A 7,786-nucleotide genomic window follows, 5' to 3' on the forward strand; every position below is an offset into this window, starting at 1 on the left:
GGAGGCTATATACAGGAGGTACCGGTACAGAGTCAATGTGGAGGCTATATACAGGAGGTACCGGTACAGAGTCAATGTGTAGGCTATATACAGGGGGTACCGGTACAGAGTCAATGTGGAGGCTATATACAGGGGGTACCGGTACAGAGTCAATGTGCGGAGGCACCAGTTAGTCTAGGTAATATATACATGCAGGTAGAGTTATTAAAGTGACTTATGCCTAGATAATAAACATAGAGAAGCAGCAGCGTAAAAGGGGGGGAAGGGCAATGCAAATAGTCTGGGTAGCCATTTGATTAGATGTTCAGGAGTCTTATGGCTTGACGGTAGAAGCTGCTTAGAAGCCTCTTGGACCTAGACTTTGCTCTCCGGTACCGCTTGCCGTGCGGTATTAGAGAGAACAATCTATGACTAGGGTGGCTGGAGTCTTTGAAAATTTGTAGGGCTCTGACACTGCCTGGTATAGAGGTCCTGGATGGCAGGAACCTTGGCCCCAGGCATGTACCCTCTGTAGTCCCTTGCGGTCGGAGGCCGAGCAGTTGCCATACCAGGCAGGGATGCAACCAGTCAGGATGCTCTTGATGGTGCAGCTGTAGAACCTTTTGAGGATCTGAGGACCCATGCCAAATCTTTTCAGTCTCCTGAGGGGGAATAGGTTTTGTCGTGCCCTCTTCACGACTGTCTTGGTGTGTTTGGACCATTCTAGTTTGTTGGTGATGTGGACACCAAGGAACTTGAAGATCTCAACCTGCTCCACTGCAGCCACGTCGATGAGAATGGGGGCGTGCTCGGTCCTACTTTTCCTGTAGTCCACAATCATCTCCTTAGTCTTGATCATGTTGAGGGAGAGGTTGTTGTCCTCGCACCACACGGCCAGGTCTCTGACCTCCTCCCTATAGGCTGTCTCGTCGTTGTTGGTGATCAGGCCTACCACTGTTGTGTTATCGGCAAACTTATTGATGGTGTTGGAGTTGTGCCAGGCCGTGCAGTCATGAGTGAACAGGGAGTACAGGAGGGGACTGAGCACGCACCTCTGAGGGGCCCCCGTTTTGAGGATCAGCGTGGTGGATGTGTTGTTACCTACCCTTACCACCTGGGGGCGGCAAGTCAGGAAGTCCAGGATCCAGTTACAGAGGGAGGTGTTTAGTCCCAGGGTCCTTAGCTTAGTGATGAGCTTTGAGGGCACTGTGGTGTTGAACGCTGAGCTGTAGTCAATGAATAGCATTCTCACACAGGTGTTCCTTTTGTCCAGGTGGGAAAGGGCAGTGTGGAGTGCAATAGAGATTGCATCATCTGTGGATCTGTTGGTGCGGTATGTAAATTGGAGTGGGTCTAGGGTTTCTGGGATAATGGTGTTAATGTGAGCCATGACCAGCCTTTCAAAGCACTTCATGGCAAACAGATGTGAGTGCTACGGATCGATAGTTATTTAGGCAGATTACCTTAGTGTTCTTGGGCACAGGGACTATGGTGGCCTGCTTGAAACATGTTGGTATTACAGACTCAGACAGGAAGAGGTTGAAAATGTCAGCACAAGTTCGGAGTACATGTCTTGGTAATCTGTCTTGCCCTGTGGCGTTGTGAATGTTGACCTGTTTAAAGGTCTTACTCACATCGGCTGCGGAGAGCATGATCACACAGTTGTCCCGAACAGCTGGTGCTCTCATGCGTGTTTCAGTGTTACTTGCCTCGAAGCAAGCATAGAAGTAATTTAGCTCGTCTGATAGGCTTGTGTCACTGGGCAGCTCGCGGCTGGGTTTCCCTTTGTAGTCTGTAATAGTTTGCAAGCCCTGCCACAGAGCCGGTGTAGTAGGATTCAATCTTAGTTCTGTATTGAGGCTTTGCCTGTTTGATGGTTCGTCGGAGGGCATAGCGGGATTTCTTATAAGTTTCCGGTTTAGAGTCCCGCTCATTGAAAGCGGCAGCTCTAGCCTTTAGCTCAGTGCGGATGTTTGCCTGTATTCCATGGCTTCTAGTTGGGGTATGTACGTACAGTCACTGTGGGAATGACTTCATCGATACAGTTATTGATAAAGCCAGTGACTGATGTGGTGTACTTCTCAATGTCATCGGAAGAATCCCGGAACATGTTCCAGTCTGTGCTAGCAAAACAGTCCTGCAGCTTAGCATCTGCTTCATCTGACCACTTTCTTATTGACTGAGTAACTGGTGCTTCCTGCTTTAAATTTTGCTCATAAGCAGGAATCAGGAGGATAGAATTATGGTCAAATTTTCCAAATGGAGAGTTTTTTCCCTTCTGGTTGCACATTTAATATGCTGATAGAAATCAGGTATAACGGATTTAAGTTTCCCTGCATTAAGTCCCCGGGCCACTAGGAGCGCTGCCTCTGGATGAGCGGTTTCCTGTTTGCTTATAGCGGTATATACAGCTCATTGAGTGCGGTCTTAGTGCCAGCATCGGTCTGTGGTGGTATGTAGACAGCTACGAAAAATACAGATGAAAACTCTCTAGGTAGATAGTGTGGTCTACTGCTTATCATGAGATACTCTACCTCAGGCGAGCAAAACCTCAAGACTTCCTTAGATATCGTGCACCAGCTGTTGTTTACAAATATACATAGACCACCACCCCTTGTCTTACCAGAGGCTGCTGTTCTATCCTGCCGATACAGTGTATAACCCGCCAGCTGTATGTCACTCATTAAAGAGAAATTCTTCGTTCAGATCGAGGTGAGTAATCGCTGTTCTGATTTCCAGAAGCTCTTTTCGGTCATAAGAGACGGTAGCAGCAACATTATGTACAAAATAAGTTACAAATAATGTGAAAAAACAAACAAAATAGCTGGTTGGTTAAGAGCCCATAAAACGGCAGTCATCCCCTCCGGCGCCATCTTTACAGGAGATAGAGTCCTGTCCAGGGGGTGTCCTGTACATCAAGCTGTCTCACTACAGAAACAGGAGATAGAGTAGTGTCCTGTCCAGGGGGTGTACTGTCCTGTCCAGGGGTGTACTTGTCCTGTCAGGGGTTACTGGTCCTGTCCAGGGGGTGTAACTGTCCTGTCCAGGGGTGTCCTGTACATCAAGCTGTCTCACTACAGAAACCACGACTAGTGTGTCGGGTGTCCTGTACATCAAGCTGTCTCACTACAGAAACACTAGTGTCTTGTGGTCTGGTTCAGGCTACTGACTTAACAACATACTTTCTGTCTGTAGATCCAGGACTGGGGTCCGTTTGACCTGGTGATTGGAGGAAGTCCCTGTAATGAATCTGTCCATCGTCAACCCCGCCAGGAAGGGACTCTTCGTGTGTGCTTTCACATCATCCTTTCCTGTGAAATGTCCCTCATAATAAAGTCTGTGTGTGTCCACCCCCCAGGGTACCGGACGGCTGTCTTTGAGTTTTACCGGCTGCTCCACGAGGCCCGTCCCAAACCAGACGACCACCGACCGTCTTCTGGCTCTTTGAGAACGTCGTTGCCATGGGATCAGCGACAAGAGAGACATCACGATTCTCGAGGTACACGCACGCAACACACACACCACATTAATGTTGATTGGGCATTCGCTCTAGAGCAGGGATGGCAACTGGTGATATGCGGCCCTCTTTTGAAGGCCTTCAGTCAATTTCCAAACCCCCAGTCGGGGTCTAACTGATAGAATACTGTGGTTGTGCATCAGCAGCTTTTCTCTTGTTATGTCACTCACTCATTTAGCAAATCAATTAACAGAAGATCAAGTAGAGTAGAGATACTGGGGTGCAAAGGAGCAAGATAAATAAATAATAACAGTAGGGGATGAGGGTAGTTGGATGGGCTATTTACAGATGGGCTATGTACAGGTGCATTGATCTGTGAGCTGCTCTGACAGCTGGTGCTTAAAGTTAGTGAGGGAGATATGAGTCTCCAGCTTCAGTGAATTTTGCAGTTTGTTCCAGTCATTGGCAGCAGAGAACTGGAAGGAGAGTGGCGGCCAAAGGAGGAATGGCTTTGGGGATGACCAGTGAGATATACCTGCTGGAGCTCGTGCTACGAGTGGGTGCTGCTATGGTGAAGTGAGCTGAGATTGGTGACGAATAAAGGAGCCAACCAAGAGAGCATACAGGCGAGTGGTGGGTAGTATATGGGGCTTTGGTGACAAAACGGATGGCACTGTGATAGACTACATCTAATTTGTTGAGTAGAGTGTTGGAGGCTTGTTGACATCGCCGAAGTCGAGGGTCGGTAGGATAGTCAGTTTTACGAGGGTATGTTTGGCAGCATGAGTGAAGGATGCTTTGTTGCGAAATAGGAAGCCGATTCTAGATTTAATTTTGGATTGGAGATGTTTAATATGAGTCTGGAAGGAGAGTTTACAGTCTAACCAGACACCTAGGTATTTGTAGTTGTCCACATATTCTAAGTCAGAACCGTCCAGAGTAGTGATGCTGGACGGGTGGGCAGGTGCGGGCAGCGATCGGTTGAAGAGCATGCATTTAGTTTTACTAGCATTTAAGAGCAGTTGGAGGCCACGGAAGGAGAGTTGTATGGCACTGAAGCTCGTCTGGAGGTTTGTTAACACAGTGTCCAAAGAAGGGCCAGAAGTATACAGAATGGTGTCGTCTGGGTAGAGGCGGATCAGAGAATCACCAGCAACAAGAGCGACATCATTGACGTATGCTGCCCCCATGTGGCCATGAGAGGTACATACTGTATTCATTGTTGTCTATGGAGCGTTGCTGCCCCCATGTGGCCATGAGAGGTACATACTGTATTCATTGTTGTCTATGTAGCGTTGCTGCCCCCATGTGGCCATGAGAGGTACACCATTTATTCATTGACGTCTATGTAGCGTTGCTGCCCCCATGTGGCCATGAGAGGTACACCATTTATTCATTGACGTCTATGGAGCGTTGCTGCCCCCATGTGGCCATGAGAGGTACACAATGTATTCATTGTTGTCTATGGAGCGTTGCTGAGGACAATGCTGTCTAACCGTGTGGGTGTTTTCCAGTGTAACCCAGTGATGATCGATGCCAAAGAAGTGTCTGCTGCTCACCGCGCCAGATACTTTTGGGGAAACCTGCCGGGCATGGGCCGGTAAGACACGCTGAATCAGAATTACCAGAATAATGATGAAACAACAGTGTAACAGTAATCATGTCTATGTCCAGTCCTCTCACAGCCATGGTGAATGATAGGTTGGAACTACAAGACTGCCTGGAGCACGGACGCACAGCCAAGGTAACGGGTCTGTGTGTATGAACAGGACTCCAGTAAATAAACTTGTATTGTCGCACGAACGTTTCGGGTATGAGCCCTTCTTTAGCAAGGCAACTGCAATCAACGTCACAACAGCTATACTACACAGGTGGCATGATTCTAAATTCCCTGTAAGTATTGGCCCATCAACAGAGAGAGCTGTGGAGGAAACATGACAGTCTAATACAGACACACAATTGCATTACATTATGATGTAATTACCTAAATGTTTGGCATATTTAGAACCTACTACAGAAAAACCTACGGTCCTATTTCAAGGTCGATCAAGGAAGTGCTGAATAGACATTGGCACATACACTACATGAGAGATACACTACATGACCAAAAGTATGTGGACAGCTGCTCGTCGAACATCTCATTCTAAAAACAAAGGCATTAATATGAAGTTGGTTCCCCCTTTGCTGCTATAACAGCCTCCACTCTTCTGGGAAGGCTTTCCACTAGATGCTGGAACATTGCTGCTATAACAGCCTCCACTCTTCTGGGAAGGCTTTCCACTAGATGTTGGAACATTGCTGCTATAACAGCCTCCACTCTTCTGGGAAAGCTTTCCACTAGATGTTGGGACATTGCTGCTATAACAGCCTCCACTCTTCTGGGAAGGCTTTCCACTAGAGCAGCAATGTTCCAACATCTAGTGGAAAGCCTTCCCAGAAGAGTGGAGGCGTTATAGCAGCAATGTTCCAACATCTAGTGGAAAGCCTTCCCAGAAGAGTGGAGGCTGTTATGCAGCAATGTTCCAGCATCTAGTGGAAAGCCTTCCCAGAAGAGTGGAGGCTGTTATAGCAGCAATGTTCCAACATCTAGTGGAAAGCCTTCCCAGAAGAGTGGAGGCTGTTATAGCAGCAATGTTCCAACATCTAGTGGAAAGCCTTCCCAGAAGAGTGGAGGCTGTTATCAGCAATGTTCCAACATCTAGTGGAAGCTCCAGAAGAGTGGAGGCTGTTATAGCAGCAATGTTCCAACATCTAGTGAAAGCCTTCCCAGAAGAGTGGAGGCTGTTATCAGCATGTTCCAACATCTAGTGGAGCCTTCAGAAGAGTGGAGGCTGTTATAGCAGCAATGTCCCAACATCTAGTGGAAAGCTTTCCCAGAAGAGTGGAGGCTGTTATAGCAGCAATGTTCCAACATCTAGTGGAAAGCCTTCCCAGAAGAGTGGAGGCTGTTATAGCAGCAATGTTCCAGCATCTAGTGGAAAGCCTTCCCAGAAGAGTGGAGGCTGTTATAGCAGCAAAGGGGGAACCAACTTCATATTAATGCTTTGTTTTAGAGAAGATGTTCGACGAGCAGCTGTCCACATACTTTTGGTCATGTAGTGTATCTCTCATGTAGTGTATGTGCCAATGTCTATTCAGCACTTCTCTTGATCGACCTTGAAATAGGACCGTAGGTTTTTCTGTAGTAGGTTCTAAATATGCCAAACATTTAGGTAATTACCATAATGTAATGCAATTGTGTGTCTGTATTAGACTGTCATGTTTCCTCCACAGCTCTCTCTGTTGATGGGCCAATACTTACAGGGAATTTAGAATCATGCCACCTGTGTAGTATAGCTGTTGTGACGTTGATTGCAGTTGCCTTGCTAAAGAAGGGCTCATACCGAAACGTTCGTGCGACAATACAAGTTTTATTACTGGAGCTCTGTTCATACAACAAGACCCGTTACCTTGGTCGTGGTGCTCGCTCCAGGCAGTCTTGTAGTTCCAATATATATTCACCATGGTGTGAGAGGACTGGACATAGACATGATTACTGTCCATGTGTTTCATCATTATTCGGTAATTCTGATTCAGCGTGTCTTACCGGCCCATGCCCGGCAGGTTTCCCCAAAAGTATCTGGCGCGGTGAGCAGCAGACACTCTTCTTGCGATCATCACACTGGGTTACACTGGAAAACACCCACACGGTTACAGCATTGTCCTCAGCAACGCTCCATAGACAACAATGAATACATTGTGTACCTCTCATGGCCACATGGGGGCAGCAACGCTCCATAGACGTCAATGAATAAATGGTGTACCTCTCATGGCCACATGGGGGCAGCAACGCTACATAGACGTCAATGAATAAATGGTGTACCTCTCATGGCCACATGGGGGCAGCAACGCTACATAGACAACAAATGAATACAGTATGTACCTCTCATGGCACAGGGGGCAGCAACGCTCCATAGACAACAATGAATACAGTATGTACCCTCATGGCCACATGGGGCAGCATACGTCAATGATGTCGCTCTTGTTGCTGGTGATTCTCTGATCCGCTCTCTACCCAGACGACACCATTCTGTATACTTCTGGCCCTTCTTGGACACTGTGTTAACAAACCTCCGACGAGCTTCAGTGCCATACAACTCTCCTTCCGTGGCCTCCAACTGCTCTTAAATGCAGTAAAACTAAATGCATGCTCTTCAACCGATCGCTGCCCGCACCTGCCCACCGTCCAGCATCACTACTCGGACGGTTCTGACTTAGAATATGTGGACAACTACAATACCTAGGTTCTGGTTAGACTGTAAACTCTCCTTCCAGACTCATATTAAACATCTCCAATCCAAAATTAAATCT

The 7,786-nt window shown here is 47.4% G+C and overlaps 1 pseudogene; it reads left to right on the forward strand.

The window, feature by feature from the left end:
* Nucleotides 1–7,786, forward strand: part of LOC112076575 (DNA (cytosine-5)-methyltransferase 3A-like) — a 40,981-nt pseudogene that overhangs the window by 5,053 nt on the left and 28,142 nt on the right.

The sequence above is a fragment of the Salvelinus sp. IW2-2015 genome, unplaced genomic scaffold, assembly GCF_002910315.2.
Source record: "Salvelinus sp. IW2-2015 unplaced genomic scaffold, ASM291031v2 Un_scaffold3851, whole genome shotgun sequence".
Taxonomy (NCBI): Eukaryota; Metazoa; Chordata; class Actinopteri; order Salmoniformes; family Salmonidae; genus Salvelinus; species Salvelinus sp. IW2-2015.